We start from the raw sequence: 18296 nt of genomic DNA on the forward strand, positions 1-18296 counted from the left end.
CAAATGTAACTCAGAAAGATTCATTAGTCATTAACACCCCTAGATAGCAGATAATGATACAGAATACTTTCGTTTACATTGATAAACTTTGGTAATGACAAGGAGACCTCAGCAAAAATTTTAACCTCAGCCGCTCCCAGAACAAAATTCTGGATTCGCCACCGCATTGGACAAATAAACCGCATGCAAAACTAATAAGAATATGAACTGAACTGCAATGCCGCTCTCGAAACACGAGCTCAAGGTGGGGAGCAAATCCATATTGGTACTGGTACTGATTTTCGCAGGTCGCGGGGTAGAGCCCACTTTTCTGCATTTCTGGAATCAAGAGATGTTTTAACAGTAAAAAAAGGGTGAAGGTGAATACAAGTGCACTGACCACTCCATCTGCCCCCTGCTTTTGTTGCTTATTGGGTGGAATTTCCAAAATTCTTAGAAAAGGCAGATCACACTTTTGAAATCAGGTTTGAGGAAATCAATGTACGGCAAAGCTGCAGTGCTAAAATTTTCCGGGGGAGCTGAACCGGTTTGATATATTCCAGGGGGAGCTGAAGCTCCCCCAGCTCCCCCGGTTCCGACGCCTATGCGTTGAGTTTGCACTGTTTTAGTGAAATGCTTTTCTAATTGATACTTCGAATTCGGAACGAAAGAAAGTGGAGAATAAATAACAATAAAATAACTCACTAACTTTGATTTAAAATATTAAACTCTGTCCCAACTATTAAATAAGAAATTCTTATCTTTTTTAGTTAATTTTGGCAGAGAAGCATAGCTAGTGTGAATTTCATGATGCCATTAGAGTAAAAAAAAAAAAAGAGGTAAACTATGATTGTATCCAGTATGAAACATAAATATGAACAAAAGGTATAACTCATGTTAAAATTTTTCTTATTGAAGATTACTCATAAAATAGTTACAGCTCATTCAAATTCAATTGAATTCTGTACAGCAGGATATTTTTTTTTTTAAACATTGCATTAGAATATGCAAGTGTTAAAACATTACCTATTTGCCCTAGCATTGCTTTAAATTGTTTTGATTACAAATTTATATCAATGGAAAACCCAGTAAAGTCACAATTGTCAGCTTTGTCTTATGTTTCAATTAAATTATGTACAGAATTATATTGATCTTTTCTCTCTTTTGTAATTTTCAACTTTTTATAACTGGCAATTTTCAGTTTTTGTTTGTCAAACCTTAAAATTTGAGAAATAAAGTGGAGTAATATTCTCAGAGTTAAGTAAATCAACCAGTTTTGAAACTTAAAAGTATAATTTGTTTTGGGTTTATTTGAATGCTAATTAATAAACCTTAATATTGCCTTGAAAATAATTATATAAAAGTAAATAGTTTATTTATTGAATATACAAAAAATAAATGTGTCCAAAATAATTTTTACTTAGCTAGGCTCAACAAAATTACAAATATCTGGCCATGGGGCACAACTGAACATTGCTTTGTGGGTACATACGTTCATTCTGAATGTGACTCTAACAAATTGCACAAAATTGAAGAAATATGGTACTTAAAGTAATTTTTAAGTAACTAACAAAGACTAGTTTCTTTGCTTGTGTGTTATCCATGTACAGTGAACTACTGATTCTCCACAGAATAGCATATGCAATTGCTTAAAAAGATCATTAACACTCGTATACATATGTAACAGAGCTAAAACAAAACCAGTGTATGTAAAAAATGCATATCAAAAAGAAGAAAAAAAGGATCACTCATTATTATAAACTGAATTTACGCACATATGCAAGCAAATGGTGAAAACAAATTACAGAAAACTTCCGATTAACGGCGGTCGGATTATCCACGGGTCTTTTCACATTGTTTTTTCCTTAACACCCATTAAATGTTTTGAAACTTCTGATTGTGTTATTGTTTGTTTTTAGCTTTTAGATGCCTTTTTTACATTCAATATTAGTAGATGAAATGTAGCAATCTTTTTAGCTATAATTTAAACGTGTGTGTGAGTGTTATTCATATTTTTTAGCTATTGTATACTCTAGTATCGCTTTTACCAATTATTCAGATTATCCTCCATTTTCGTTTATCCGTGGTTACTGTTCCACCCTATTCCGCAGATAATCGGGAGTTTAATGTAACTACAACAGGATCAAGCTAGGTTACGCCAAAAGAGCATAGAAGGGATAGAATTCCGAGAATGGTCTGGTCACTTGTTTATGTCCGAAGTAACATAAATTTAAAAATCAGTAAGTAGTATAAATCCAAAGCAGTAAGTGATCTAGATCTAAAAATCAGTTTTCAACCAGTTTGGTTTCTGTAACTGTGAATAAGGGGGGGGGGGAGAAATAGAAAAGTTTAAAAGAAACTTTGTAAGCATACGTGTTAGGTTCAAATGTGTGCGTTTGCCTACAGTCAGTTAATAACCAGTTTTTTTGAAAGTGTGAATGCTGGCGGATAATCCGCCCTGTTTAAGTTTGGATTCAAGTATGGAAGTCAACGTGTGTCCTGACAAATATGTCCTCCTTTGTACCTTAAAGAATCATTTCAAATAGGTACAATATGACCTGTCCTATGTTTAAGCCAGAATGCTTGCATTTAGTTATGTAGAAAGTTTAAATAAAAAATATCATTATACTTGGAGATGTCTAATAGAATGGCTGGTATCAACAGAAAGATGACAAATAGCTTTATGATATGTCCATACATTTCTCTTTTAAGATCATAGGAATAAAAGTTTAGCTAGGGTACTTGAATGCAAAAAATATTGATCCATTAAAAAATTAATTCTTTTGGATATTATGACATAAGTTCATTCTAAGCAGACTTTAAGTTTTGATATGTTTGGAATTTCAAAATTCATACCAGTTCAAACAGTGTTACAAAACCGTAATTACAGTGTTATACACATTACAAGTAATTGAATAATTTAAAATAAAAACTTCTTGTAGGTAAGGGTTATGTTTTACAAAATTTTGTGAAAATGATTTTGTCACAAACAAAGATCTTATTTTAGCAAACCGGCCCTGATCTATAAATATTGGGCCCTTTCAAAAAATCAGCACAGCCCCCAACTGCCTACTGGATCCTTACGCCAGAGAGAGCCACGTCCCCCTTTAGTACAGTGCCACCCCCCCCCCACACTGCAGATATGTTGATCCGGGCCTGTTGGCAAAACAAAAAAATGAGACAAAAAACCATGTGGAATGAAATGTATTAGCTCTGAAGTAAATATTAAAAACATGATGCATGACTTTGTTTGTAATACAAAATTTGTGAAAGGTTCATTTCATTAATTTTGAAGTTTGAGAAGTCTTAATCTTGTGTCTAGTTGGAATCAAAACATTTCCTAAACTTTATTTCAGTTACTGGTCTTTACATACAATGCCCTATTGGTGGTACTACACTTGCTACAAGTTGTCTTTTATAAAACTTTATAAATTTAATGTTCACTTACTTTCTTTCACTCATTATCTTATAAATATGATAAACCACACATGAAAAAAAATGGTATATGATTACATAATAAAAGAAAATATTAAAATATTCAAGTTAGTTTAAATTGAACACAGATGTATTATTTGGATTCTTTTCTACAGCAAGAGCAATTTACCCAAATGAAAATTTTTTCTACAAGATACAGAAACTTAACACTTAATTGTTTATAACAAGAAAAAATATTTTTGCAGTTTTTAAAAATTGACACACTGAAATCAGAGCTCGACCAAAGTCAGCATTTGATATTTAAATTGTTCTGGTTCAATTTGAAAGATATGATGAAATTTGTGATACAAAATTGTGACAATTTATCATTTTTGGTTTTGGTAGATTCAATATCATGGGCAATACATTCATTCCAGTTAATCTTTATGTTTATAAAAACTTTAAATGCTTCTCAAAAGAAGTTTCAAAGATATTTTAAAAGAAAGAGTTACAGATTTCTTTTTTTGAATAGTTTCGGACATGGTCCAGTGACACACTATCTTACTTTTTCCCCGAAACTGAATAGTAAAAATGCATTAATTTCAGCTACAAGTCGAACATGCAGTGTATCCCGGTTGTATTAAGATACTAAAATGAGAACTTACAAACGAAAGATCAACGTCCATGCTTATCTTTACATAATTAACAAGGTAGAAAAACAAATTTATTTAAGATTTTTATCTCATAAATGTTGAACTAAGACGTGCAACCGCTGAAAATAATCAAATCATTTTCATTAGGTACTTCAAACTTACAGTTAGCAACGTGTTTTTAAATCATGGAATACAATTAGAATTGCAGCTGCAATAAGTTTAAAACTTATAAAAAGATCCTGAAATGTTCAGTAAAATTTACGAATTCCGAGTAGAAATACACACTGTCTAGTGATTTCCAGCCTTGTTTACATCTTCTACATCGCATGCCTGGCTCGATAAACGCCGATGCTTAGGCTGCGTTCGGAAACGATCCACCGGTTACACCGCGTGGTTAGTCCGGTGTGGTTATGACGTGTTTGGAATTTCTCTAGGAATTCCGGTAGAACAGCTGTGTTTCCGAACGCTCGTGGTTAAACCGCGGTAGTTCTAGTTCAGCAGCAAACGACACTCCAATCAACGCGTACCTTTCATAGTAGGCAAGTCACGTGCGTTACGATCAAAACATGAAACACGACCGGATTGGCCAACACAGACTTTGTGACGTTTGTGATCTCGCTAACCGCTTCCAGACAGCGGTGCCACAGGTTGCTACCAAGTCGACCGCCAGAAAACAACCGCAGTGTTTCCGAACGCGGTTAAGTGACGTCACCGGTTCCACCGCAAGCGTTTCCGAACGCTTGCGGTTGCACCGAGGCGACCGATCCGCGTTTCCGAATGCACCCTTAGTGAAGAGAAACGATTTTTTTTTTTTTTTGCAAGTGCACTAAGCACTCAAGTAATACTTTCTTTTTGGCGATAAAAGTTCAAATTAAGGAACCCTACGTAATATGACGTCATAACATTATCACGAGATATGACGTCATAACATTATCACGTGATATGACGTCATAACATTATCACGTGACCTAAACTAGCCAATCAGATTTCCGTATTTCCGAGTTCCTAGTGAACTCTAATGACATGTCTTCCGGGCTGCGGACATTCTGTTTTAAATGTTATCTCTACGAAGAGGAAAGTGAGGTCTATATGTGTGGAATTTGAAAAGGTTTAATCCATTTATGCGGTTTAAAAAGCACTTATTTCAATACCAGGTTAGTTGAAGTATCAAATGCATTCAGTGTTATGTTCATTTTAGGTACAGATTTTATTGGAGAATTAGATAAAGTTTTGTTTACGTTCGCGTAGTGTATCATTGAGCCACATTGGTCCCGGTTGTTACTGTTATTCACTATTTGAATTAGGCTGAGCCTATTGACACGGAAAGCCCGTGGCAGTAAGTAACCAAAATAAGCTAGGGCGACGGAAGTGTGATGATTACTATAATTGGCAGTTTATCGTTTTTTTCTTTGCCAAGCACAGAATCTTGGGGAAAGGGAAAATCTTCGTTTTACGTAGGCAACGTTCCACGTTTTGCATTGTTGCTTGTACGTATTAATTCTAACTCGATGCGCGGGGGTCGTCTATATAATAAAATTGTGTTGTTATTTAGATTCTTAAATACATTTTATCCATTACTTTTCACATTTTTTTTCTCGCAATTGTTTTTTAAATAGTTTGAGGGTATTTTACAAATTATGATTGGGAGCTGGGTGTTCATTGACATTATTATTTTCGTTACATGTTTTTTACTTCTTATTTTCTATCTCGGAAAGTGTACGTTATAATAATGTAGACATTCCGACCTATGCATTGCCGAATGACGCATAACATGCATTTTTTTTTTTAAATCCGGTTTTACTTTGTAGTTAAATTGTAGTTCGTATACGATTTGAGGTGAGCAAGAGGATAAGAGGATTGCTTTTAAAGATTGAAATTCATGTTGCTGGGGCAGGGGCATGCACGGGAAGGAGGGGGGGGGCGCCTATTGGCCTCAGTTCGAGCCTGAAGAGGGCCCGAGATTGTCAATATGAGGGGTGAAATTCTTTCTAGGAATGTAGGGGCAAACAGTATGGAGAAAAGCCCGTATAAGTCATTTGAAACGGGCCCCAAAATTTCTGTGCACGCCCCTGTGCACTGAATGTCAAAAGATTTTTATGCCGACAAATACATTTTGTACATTATATCAAAATTATTTTTGAATTAATTACTTTATTTAATGGACGAGCAAATATGATTTGAAGTGCTAGTGAAGGGAAGATAGTTTTAATGCCTTGCAGCAGGTTCATTAGAGACCATTGCACCTCCGTCTAGATTCATAAAATTAATGAATTTTTATAAAAATGGTCGCGTGTTTTTTTTTTTTTTTTCGATATAGTTTGCATTGAGCACTAAAACCTCCCAGGGAAATTTGAAATGACAGGACTGACTTTGCCAATTATTCGAGAGCAGGGAGTCTTGGAAACCAATATATGTAATTTTTAGAGTGGGACTAAGAAGATTTATGTTTCGAGGCATTAATTTAAACGGGACCGCCGAGAGCCAAAGCAGGCCCCTTTGTCAGTTTGGTCGGCGCTCCCCCCCCCCCCCCAAGCAATATATAAAAAAATCGTGGTCATTCTAAAAAGTTAAGGTTTTAATTAGTTTCATTCACTACGTTGAAATGTTCTGAATGATATTTATGCTCAAACTTTATTTAAGAAATTGGCTGTGCCAGTACCTAGGGAGACAAAGTGGGATAGGGCCCCCCCTCCTCTTAAGGGCGCCCATGCACAGAGCTATAAATCTAACTTTTTCTTTAAAAAAAATATTTCCCATTGTCATATTACCGTAAAACATTTTAGATAGGTGAAATATGTGACAAAGAATCACATGGTGACAGTAACTCAATTTTGATAAAAAGTGCTGATACGATTTTTGTGCTCAGCACTGCAGTATTTAAGTAAAAATTATGGCATGTGTTTAATCGATGTTTTAAAATGATTACTTTATTGAACTGAGAGTGCATATGAGGCAGTGAGAAGCAAAGGGATAAAGTGGCAAAATCAAAACTGGAAAATGTCCATTTAAAAAATAGATCTCTGTGCAAGTCTCAAAGTCACTCCAAGTTGAGTCTGTATTTACTATTAAAAGCTATATCATAAGTACGTTTTATATTGACGGTAAACTAGCAAAGTTTAACCCCATTTCATATTATTATCGTATACTATATCTCTTCTATTTTTTAAACGTTTGTGATATGAAGTTACCACTAAATTTAGCATGGTTGTGTTAATACGCAAGTATCGAAATATTTTATAGCAATGCGGGGAGGGGGGACAAAATGAATTTCATGCCCAGTGTCTTCAAAAATCTTTAGTCGGGCCCTAGGGGGGGGGCCTGAAATACAAATGAGCTTCTTGTCCAATATCAGAATGATCAGGCTCTGCCCCAAACATTTGTCATAATTTGAATCTATAGATTTCTGCAATCTGCCAACTTTACGAAACTGAAACGCGTTTTCGTAATTCTTAACCCCCATCCCCGTACTTTAAATCACATATATGTGAGGCAGTGAGAAGCAAAGTGATGTAAGGGGAATTTTTTATCAACAAATAAAGATATTTTTTCCTTGTTTTCGCTTTTGCGAAAATATCAATGACATCATTGTACTCTCGATTCTGAGTGAAACCATTATTTATTTTTAATTAGCATGATAAATTAAGGAGATTTTGGGCCCCTCTGAAATCTAAGAGTAGGGGACCTGTGCCCCGCGGTAATCAGACTCTGGTTTGGGATGCCATTGAAAGTTTTTGGGGTCGTGTGACTTTGCATTATGATATTGGTTTCGTTTTGGGTGTTCTCACTCGGGGGGGGGGGGGGACAACAAGGCGCCGAGAGCCAAAGCGGACCCCTTGTCAGTTAGATCACCGGGCCCTGTCAAGGGGCTGGCAGAGTTTCCCACTAGGCTGACATGGACTCGCGTCCTCCTTGTTTGAAGATGGGCAATCTTGCATATATGTTTAAACTAGTGCAGTAACGCACATTCTTTCTGGGATGTTTTTGAATTAATTTATGTATTACTTCATTAAATGAGAGTGCGTAGTGCAGTTTTTAGTGAGAGGGAAATGTTTTAGCCCCTTATAAATTTGCATCATATAATGTGGGAACAGTCGTGAATGTCTGCTCGGTAAAAACTTTGGACTCGTGACTGGAGGTTCGCAGATTCGATAGCTGCCGTTGCTGGTCAAAGACCTTCGTGTACGCAATAGTGACGAATGCGCGTTAAATTTACAGTGTTCACAAAGTTCTCCTAGTTCTCGTTCCAAATCAATACCTCGTTCTGGGTGTGCTGGATCAGGTGCGGTGCGACTCCTAGTCTTGAAGTCAAGAAACAGAGTCGTCTTCAGTGCTCCATATCTAACCTCTAAGCCACGTTATAGTATAATAGTTAGAAGGTACGGGGGGGGGGGGCACGGAAGGGCACTTTGGTGCATTGTAAGTAATTGTTTATAAACATTTATACAAAGGCAATTTATCTTATCATTTTGCGACGCGCGCGTGTGTGTGCGTTTTCTTTCTGCATTACTAGTAGCACAAGTGTATACAAGTATGTATCATCTTTTTGCAGATTAATTTTTCATCTTGAATTGACAGACAATCATTCAGGGCAGTTATTTCCAAGTTTTTCAGGAAGGTGGCAAAAAGTGCAAACCCAATACAAACTACAAGGGAAAAACAACAAAACACAATAACACAGGTGTTCTCAAACTGAATGCTATAGGAAGAGGTGCGGGGGGGGGGGCAGCGAACTGTCCATGGTATTAATATATATGTATGGTAGGTGTGGCCAAATGCCACTTGAATCAGTTCGATCCCCACCTCCTAATTGAGCGGAGAAAAAATTCGCCAGATCGTGATTCATTGTAATCAGAAGTCTAACTGATGATAAAGCGTTATTAACAAGCAGATTGCCACAGAATAATTTAGCGAAAGTTATTGGAGGATCAGTATGACAAAAAAATAAATTAATAAAAAAAAAGACTAAGAACGTTCATTTGTGATTGATGTCTTGAATTAAAATTATGATTTTTGCAATCACAAATTTCAACAAGACCCAACTGGTAAGGTTTCTTGTTTTTACAAATGGAATAGAATGTAAATGGCCAAGAACTTTGCACCCGACATATTATGACTGCTGATTTTCTAGAAAAGTAATGTGGGGTATATCTATTAAAAAAAACGGTGATTAGGAAATAGAAATTTCAGGGAAAGCAGAAAACTTTTCTTATTATCGATAATATATTTCTTAATTTTTCCAAAAATATTATCAATTTCTTAGCGCAAAGGCCCCCTATGCTTGAATAACTTTTCTTTGTGTCATGGAATTTTTAAAGGTTTTTTTTTTTCAAATACATATTTATTTACTTTATGGTTCAGTCTATCCTCGTTTTACGCGGATTTATTTTACGCGGTTTAAGATTTGACATCTTTATTTTATTTTACGCGGATGGGTTTCGGTTTTACGCTGATGGGGCAATGCAAACAGATAAAATCCCCCCCCCCCCTTTCAAAATTCAAACTCCTAAAGATTTCAGATTACATGTAAGCAATTTTGAATTTTGGCGTGCTAATAATCGAGCTTGGGCTACTGGAGACATTTTATATGCGATTGGTTCCAGAGCTCTTTCCAAAAGTAAAAATATTAAACTCACACAGTTCAGAACTCACTGAAAGAAAAGCTTTTAGGAGTGACAAAGGAGGACAAGAGCAACGAGGATACCGACATCGATGACACAGAACCAAGAACGTTAACATTGAAAATTTTCAGTCATTCCTTTACAATAGAAATAATCTTTCTGATTTGTTACTGAAGGAAGATTCTATGGAAATAATCATGTTGCGTCAATGCTATGCAAAGAACTGCAGAGTAAAATTCTTGACTGCTAAAAGACTATCATAGCCAGCTCCTTTTCATTAACACTAAATTAATTTGTGTTTTCTTTATACATGTTGTGCAAAGAAATTGATTAAGTACACATTAAACTTGTTATACAACATTAGTCATCACTAGAATGAAGTTTTTTTGTTTTTTTTTAATCTACGGAACCTAACCCCTATTTTAACACTAATATTAAGTCTTAATTTACGCGGTTTTGATTTACGCAGCCTTTCCGAGGAACGTAACCCCCGCGTAAAACGAGGGTCTACAATATTTGATAAAATTATCTTCAATTGTTTACATGGGCCAGGGGGAGGGATAATTGTGCACAAGCCTGGGGTACATATGAACAGGAGATAAATAAATGAAATACAAGCAGGTCCGGATCTACGTACCCACAGACCACGCGGTGAGGGAGGCTCATAGCCCAAGAAACTGAAGGAAAAAAAAATACAAATCACAAAATAAATTTTTAAAAACTTTACTCAAGTTTTAACATTAACAGTTTAAGAATACATTTTTGTAATGTTTTTAGTAAAAATGTGAGGAAAAATAAAACTCAACAAATATTACTAAAGCACATAAGCAGGAGAGGGGGGGGGGGGGCTGTAAAGTTATGGGAGACTTGCTTTCGTGCTGATGTAACTTACAAATGAAATGAGTTTTCAAAAATCAGTATAAAACCCACACAGCTATCCAGAAACGTAAAACATGAAAGTTAAAAACTTTAAAACAATAATAATAATAAATAAATAAAACATGCAAACAAATGAATTCAAAATTGAGCCATTAGGGGCCCTGCTGATTTTTTGCGGGAAGCAAACATCATATTTCAAGGAAAAAACTTAATATCAAACCTCTACTATGTACCTAACAATTACATATTGAATGGTTTTTAACCTATACAGTGTCGGTTTCAATTGCACCGCAATGGCGCTGTCAAATTTTTAAGTCTCGTAGCCAAACCCAAATCTACGTACCCGAAAAACCCCACGGTGCGGGGGGGGGGGGGGAGGCTCGCCTTTTAGGGGCCCCAAGGCCAAGAAAGCAAAATAAATTTTGAACATCTGTACCAAAGTTTTAACAGTTGATAATATTTTTTCAGTGAAATATTTTGCCCTATGTTCACATGACCCCCTCCCCCCTCTTTCCGCTTCAAATTTATAAAAATTTTCTATATTGTAAAATAGGTTTCATGAATAAACAGGAAAAAGAAAATTTGGAGGCAGGGGCGGATACGTCGGATACGTGGGGAGGGCCGTGGGGGCCATGAACGCCCCCCCCCCCCACCTAAACCGTCGACAATATTACCATCCGTCGATTGTATGTGGTCATAATTTAATAAATGCATACGAAATGGATGGATGTAGAATATCATGCAAATGTAATATTACACAAATTACACATTACGTTCAAATTGTACTTTATGAATAAAGTGCAAGTATATTTCATAATCTTTTGGATTTATTAATCATTTTTTCAAGTAAATATTTTAAAAAATTGGTTCCTTTTATTGCTTCTGATATTAATTAAGAAAGTTTCTACCATGCTAAGCTCCTTATTCCTCCCCGATTTGATACTTTCAGAAATTTTTCGTACTTACAGCTCCATACTTTTCAGCACCCCCCCCCCCCTTACATTCTAGTCTGTTTCCGTCCTTGTTTGCGGGAACGCATCCTTTTTCGAGGTAAATGTGAAATTTGACAAATTTTTGTTTGAACAAAAAAAGCTCAGATTAAATTACTTACAGTCAAGTGCCCATACTTGGAACAGTACCCCAACTTGGCACTTGGGACATTTTGCCGAAATTAGTTTAGTGGGCTGTTAGTACACCTGTCAGTATTTTATCAGTAAGAAATAAATGGTGTTACAGAATAAATAAATAGTTATCTTTTGAGGCTATGAGAGCTAAACTCTGATGTTTTAGCTTTATGGGTTGGTTTAATGATTTTGAAAATTAAAAAAAAAAAAATGCCATTTTTAAGGATGGAAATAACTTTGGTTACCTACGCTAACTTAACAGCATTAGTTTTAATTTGTTTCACATTTCATCTCGGCTAATGTACCTGTGTGTTATTTGGGTAAATTCATTTCCACTTAACTAATTCGGTTTAACTAATTTATTCATAAATTTAAGAAATTGCAAATACGCTCCAAACTTGGGACACTGTTCCAGGTACTAAAGCATAAAGTGTCTATAAGAAATAGGGTAACATCCCCAGTAATTGGCACGGCACCAGTAATTGGCACTTCCAACAAAAATGTCCTAAAAAAAGACTCGTATCCAATTTTTTTAAAAAAGAAGGCTATATACCAACTGAATGTACATTAATTTTAAAGATTATAACTTCAATTCATGTTACTAAATTTTAACCCTATTTGGAATTTTAAAATAATGATGCACTTACTGGTGCTTTAATTTTGCTCTTCCCCAGTAATTGGCATGTGTGGCAAATACTGTGGAAATAGCGTCACTTCCGCGATAAAGCTGAGTGAGGTGTCATTATCTTCAGTTTTTTGCGTAGATTACGAATATGATAAAGCGGAAATTGAAATCGGTAGCTTTTGTACAGTAATTGTCAAAAAAAAGCATCAAAATCACCAATTTTTGAAGTTGCGGCTTTTTGTCAATTGGAGTGACTTTCACCAGAAAAAAATCCAAATGAAAGTTAGTCAGTAATTAATTTTATACTGGGGGCTCCGTCCTCTGCTCGATTCGCTCGCTAACCCCCGTTCGCCACCTACGGTATCTCAATGCCGCCTGCAGCTGGTGGTTTTTCAAGAGAAAGAAAACCGACTTGTTACATTTGATAAATAAAAAAGAGGAAAATTTATGCAAAAAAGTATGCTATATGAGTTTTTAACTATACTTGGGGCAAACCTAACTTGGTAGCATTCGTAAAATCAAAACTGTAAACCGAAGGATGAAACAGCATTAATTTCAATATCTTTTCCATGGAACATTCCAAATTTATGTTTTTATTTCTCTAAAATACTTTTCCAACGTGAAGAAGAGTGATTTAGCATTAATTTATATAAAACTAGTGGTACCCGCACGGCTTTCCCCGTAATAGAAAAATTAAAAGGTCTTTTGGTTCGCCTGTGTGGCGAATTTTCTCTCCAATTGTCTTGTACCCATGTTACGGTTCCACGTTATGATAATTTCGTATCTCGCCAATTGGCTTGTGCCCATGTTACGGTTCCACGTTATGATAATTTCGTAATTTACTCGTCCATCTTATGATAATTTTGTTCTTAAAATTGGAATAGAAAAAGAACTACATCGAATTTTCGAAAAATCGCTTCGAGGTGCACACCCCCATGCTACAAACTAATTTTGTGCCAAATTTCATGAAAATCGGTCGAACGATCTAGGCACTATGCGCGTCACAGAGATACTGACAGACAGACAGAAATCCGGACAGAGAGAGATCCGGACAGAGGGAGATCCAGACAGAGAAACTTCCAGGTTTATTATTAGTAAAGATAAAGAAGAAGAAAGATAAACACATTCTTCCTCATATTATCAAATTTATTTGAAAAATGGGCTTAAAATTGGAATAGAAAACGTACAAAATCGAATTTTCGAAAAATCGCTTCGAGGTGCACACCCTCATGCTACAAACTAACTTTTTGCCAAATTTCATGAAAATCGGCCGAACGGTCTAGGCGCTATGCGCGTCACAGTGATCCTGACAGACAGAGATCCTGAGAGACAGAGATCCAGACAGAGAGAGACTTTCTGCTTTATTATTAGTAAAGATTACGTATTTTACATTATCATTACTCATGTTTCTTATGATGATAAAATTTGTATGTAATTTAAAAGTAAAAAATAAAGTGATTTTCCAGTTCTATTAACATATGCCAATTACTGGATCACAAGGTGTCATACACTGGAGTGTCAGGTGCCAATTACTGGGGATTTTGGTAACTTTTTACATACATATTTTTATAAAAGTATCGATTCAGGATATTTTTGATTTTAGTGAACCAAATAGATGCACAGATGTGCACTCTTTGAGACAAAAATATTTGCAAGAGAGTATTTTTTTTCTAAGTACTGAAAACAGAGGTAAGTTTAAGGACAAACTCTTAAAGTGCCAATTACTGGGGTCTTTATCCTATTGTGGAAATAAAGTATATATAATTGCATTAAAAAAAGCATAGATACAAAATTTTAAAAAACGAAGATTTTTCTGATGACGATAAATGGGTCATACAGTAGCAGGACAAAAAAGTGTCATTGTAAAAAAAAAAAAAAAAAAACTGGAATTAATTGATGAGCAAAAGACGTTTTTCCAAAATATTACATATGTTAGTTCTACTAATGAAAATGAGTCTCAAAGTATTGATTAGACTAATTTATTTGTTGTGAACTTTACGTGTTATGAAGTAATGAAAATGAATATGAAAAGATGTGAAATGAGGAACATGGAGAGCTAAAAATCAGCTGCATTAAGTATTACTTGGGTTCACAATTGCTTTTATGCTTCCAGATATAGAGGAAAACGTTTATTCAGAAGCATTAAGATGACTAGGGAGGCATGCAATATTTTCAGGGGCAAGTATATATTCTAAAATCTTTGAGCGTCTACAAGATTTTATTATTTCTATCTAATTATTTTTTTATTATTGAGTTGTAAAAATAATTTCTGAAAAGTGATAGTTGGTGTCCCAAACGATTATCTTTTGCTGCATACATTAAAGAAAGATCAAAATATTAAGTGTCCCAAGTTAGGAATTGGGTTCCCTAACTTGGGACAATGAACATTTTTTTGCTGTATTTTTAAAGGGACATATCAACAAATCAATAATCAATGCCTTGTCCTTAGGGGAAGTACTAAGGCACATTCTAAAAAAAATAATACTTCGTTCAAATGGAAAACATATGATTAATGTGCTACTAAAGGTAAAATTTCAAAACTGTCCCAAGTATGGGCAATTGACTGTATGCCTTCATTTTGTCAAAACTAGTTTGTTTATTCTGAAAGAGGTGATTTTTCATAAATTTACGATGTATTTGCATTATTTTTACAATAATAAAGCACATTTCGGGGAACCGAACCGGTACAATATATATAAAATACAGCTTATGTTCAGATCTTTAAATTATTAGTTGAAAATACAATGTAATAAAATTTGGAAGTATGAAGTATGTGTTAAGCTTGCAAAAAAATCTTTCTTAAGCCGTTCTCTGTTTTACAATTTACACCTATTTCATTTCTTGTCTCTTGAGAACGTTCCCACGTGTATGCCGAAAGACGGGGTGTCGGCAACTAGGACAATAGCTTTCTTCTGAAACTCTCCACACGTGTGGATGATCTCCCCCCTACCCCTGCATTCTTTGCGTTTGTGGTATAAAACGAATAAAAGAGTTGTTATCGCGGGGTCACTCAAGGTCACTGCCCGGTCTTAGATGTTGAAGAATGAGATACATGACTTCCAGTGCCGTAATGGCTGAATTAGAATAATTTTTGAGAGTTTTTTTTTTTTTTTCTAAATTTTGGTCCTTATTTTCTGCTTTTTAACATTTGAATTCATAAGCTACAAGATGCTGTTGAAATTTGAATTTTTAATGAAAATGAAAAATAAAATTCAAATCAAGGACCTTCGATTTTTTTCTTTTTTTTTTCTAAAAAAGGAAAGAGCGCGGTTTTATTTTAAAACAAAAAGTATTAGTTTTTCGTATGGAGTATGGAGTCGTTTTTCAGTGGTTTCAAGACGAACTTAAATGTAATTTGGCGAAATCAAACCAATTTATACAAAAATGTTTGATTAAAGGATTGAATAAAGGGGAAATTATGAAAACAAGGTTTTCTTTAAAACGCTTAACATATATAATTTAAAAAATGCAGTAAAAAGTTACGGTAGTACACTTGCGCAGCCAGAATTTACCTTCGGGGAAGGTCATATCAAGTCTTTACACAAAGTACTAGGATTGAGATTTGAGAATATGTCTGAAAATTTTTAGTTCTGCATGGTCACAGAACCCATTCTATCTTAACCCCTTCTTTACCCTAAAATGAATGTGACTCTACGACTTCTATTCCGACTCAGCATAATACATTAGTACATATCAAAAATATAATAACCAAACAAATCAATTAATTCACAATGTTAATTGCATTACCTAATCTTCTTAACAATTAAGAGCGGCTCGTTGTCGTAAGGGGGGGGGGGGGTAAGAGGAGCAGACTCAGACTTTCAAAAGAAAAGGGGCAATGCCACTTGCAACAGATACTGAAATAGGAAAAAAAATGTTTAAACTTTTCCACAGGTCAGAAAAAATATCCTTCAAATTAGTGCTAGAAATGAGAATTTAAATTTAGGCGTCTTGTTGGATGCCTAAGTGGACGCTGTTTTCAATGAGTCAATTACATATCACATTCAAACATTAAATTTGTTATTAAACACGCTGCCGATAGGACATTTGTAAAATAATCAAATGGAAATGATTTTCAAAGACAAAGTTGATTTGCATTTGAAAATTACTTTTACAAATTCATCAATTGAGTCAATCACGGGTCTTTTTATTTTAATCACAATAAGACAAGAAATAAAAACTTCAACGTGATCCAAAATGCTCTGCCCTGGTACCTATAGTTAGAAATCTAGGCATCAAATCAAAGTTTTTGATCTAAAAATGAGACTAACAACCGCTTATTTCAAAAACTGCTTCAAATTGATTTCGTCAACGAACTTTAAGAAATTGATCAGACATACATTTCCTTAAGATAAAAATGTCTAATTTACAAAATATCTTTAAAGCTAGGGCACAGAATGCAGTTTAAATTTCCACTATAGGTACCGTTTTAAAAGAGTTTGCACCAACCAATAATAATAATTTAATAAATAAATAAATAAATAAATGCAATAATAATAAATAAATAAAGTCCAGCTATAATTTTATTCATAACTCTAATGTAAATTTTTATTCTCCCCTATATGTCTACTCTCTCTTTCATTTAGTTTAAGTGACCCTTTCCTGATTATTAACGTTTCTAAAGTAGAAATTGGTCACCAAATTTTCATTTAAAAAAATGGAATTTTAAGGAAATATGAACTAACAAAATTCTCACCACCATGTCTTTTTTCAGAAAGAGCTGAACTCATTGACTTATACCAAAGTTTAACTTTTTTTTCCATTATATAAGAATTTTTATTTATAGAGCTTTACCCATCAAAAATGCAAACAAGAATGATAGAAAAATATCAAAATGTATTTTTCAAACAAAATATTTATAAACAATATAACGTGCAGCCATACGTGGCTCATACGGGAGAGAAAGGGGCGACTGCCCCGTTACTTTTTTCAACAACAAAGGGCCCTTGCTCCTCCACTTTTAAATTAAAAATTATGGATCGATCAATTAATGCTAGTATTTGTGAATTCACGCGTTGAAATAAAGAATTGCCTTATAAGTGCGCGTCAGTGGCGGAAAGGGGGGACCCACCAGTGTTTTACACGCATGCATTGTTTTGAGTTTTGATCAAAAAAAGAAAAAAAAACCCTCCAGAAAGAAATTCTGGCTGCGCTAGTGGTGTGCGTTTTATATTTTTCTCACGGTTATTATTTTCATAAAAATTGCCAACTTGGCCCAATGGAACTTTGAGTTGGGAGGAGGAAGTCTACTGTGGCCATCTGCTTCGATTTTTGAGAGATCATTTTAGTGAATAATTGCGTTGAAACTGGCCGTCTATGCATCCAGCATTTGTTTGAATTTAACACCTTGAGTTCAAATTATGTTTTTCGCAATCACGAATTGCAATAGCACCCTACTCGTTGAGTTTCTTTTTTCTACAAATAGAATGAAACGGAAAAAAATTTTGCACCCTTCTTCTTATGATTGGTGATTTTCTACAATAGGGCATACGAGGCATATCCATAAAAAAAGAAATAGTGATTAGGATGCGGGGGAAAAAGATAGAAATTTTGTGGCCGATATCGACGAATACACTTATCATAAAGATCATTTACAGGGTATACCGTGTGTATTTTTATTTCTTATCAATCATAAATGATGGGAATAAGTCATTTGGAAATTTTATATTTAGATGAAATTTAACTGTTTAAAGTTCATCTAGGTGCTTTTCTCTAAAACGAAAAAACGTAATTTTACACAAAGAATCCTTTTTTTAATGTAAAGTCTGCTTGAGTTAAGCCCCCCAAAAAATATGAATAAAATCAAACCGCAGGTGATTTGAAACTCTAACAACGGAAATTGCGCTCCCTAAATAAATAATAAAAACAATCGGTTTCAAGGTAATCTGAAAAATCAGAGCAACATCAACATTGGTCAAGTCAGGATAATAAGCAATTTCTAATTTTTCAAAACAGTTGTGAGGTTTTTTTTTTCTTCTTTTTTTGATGTTTTGTTTTAATGGAT

Source organism: Uloborus diversus, chromosome 3 (genome assembly GCF_026930045.1).
Source record: "Uloborus diversus isolate 005 chromosome 3, Udiv.v.3.1, whole genome shotgun sequence".
Taxonomy (NCBI): Eukaryota; Metazoa; Arthropoda; class Arachnida; order Araneae; family Uloboridae; genus Uloborus; species Uloborus diversus.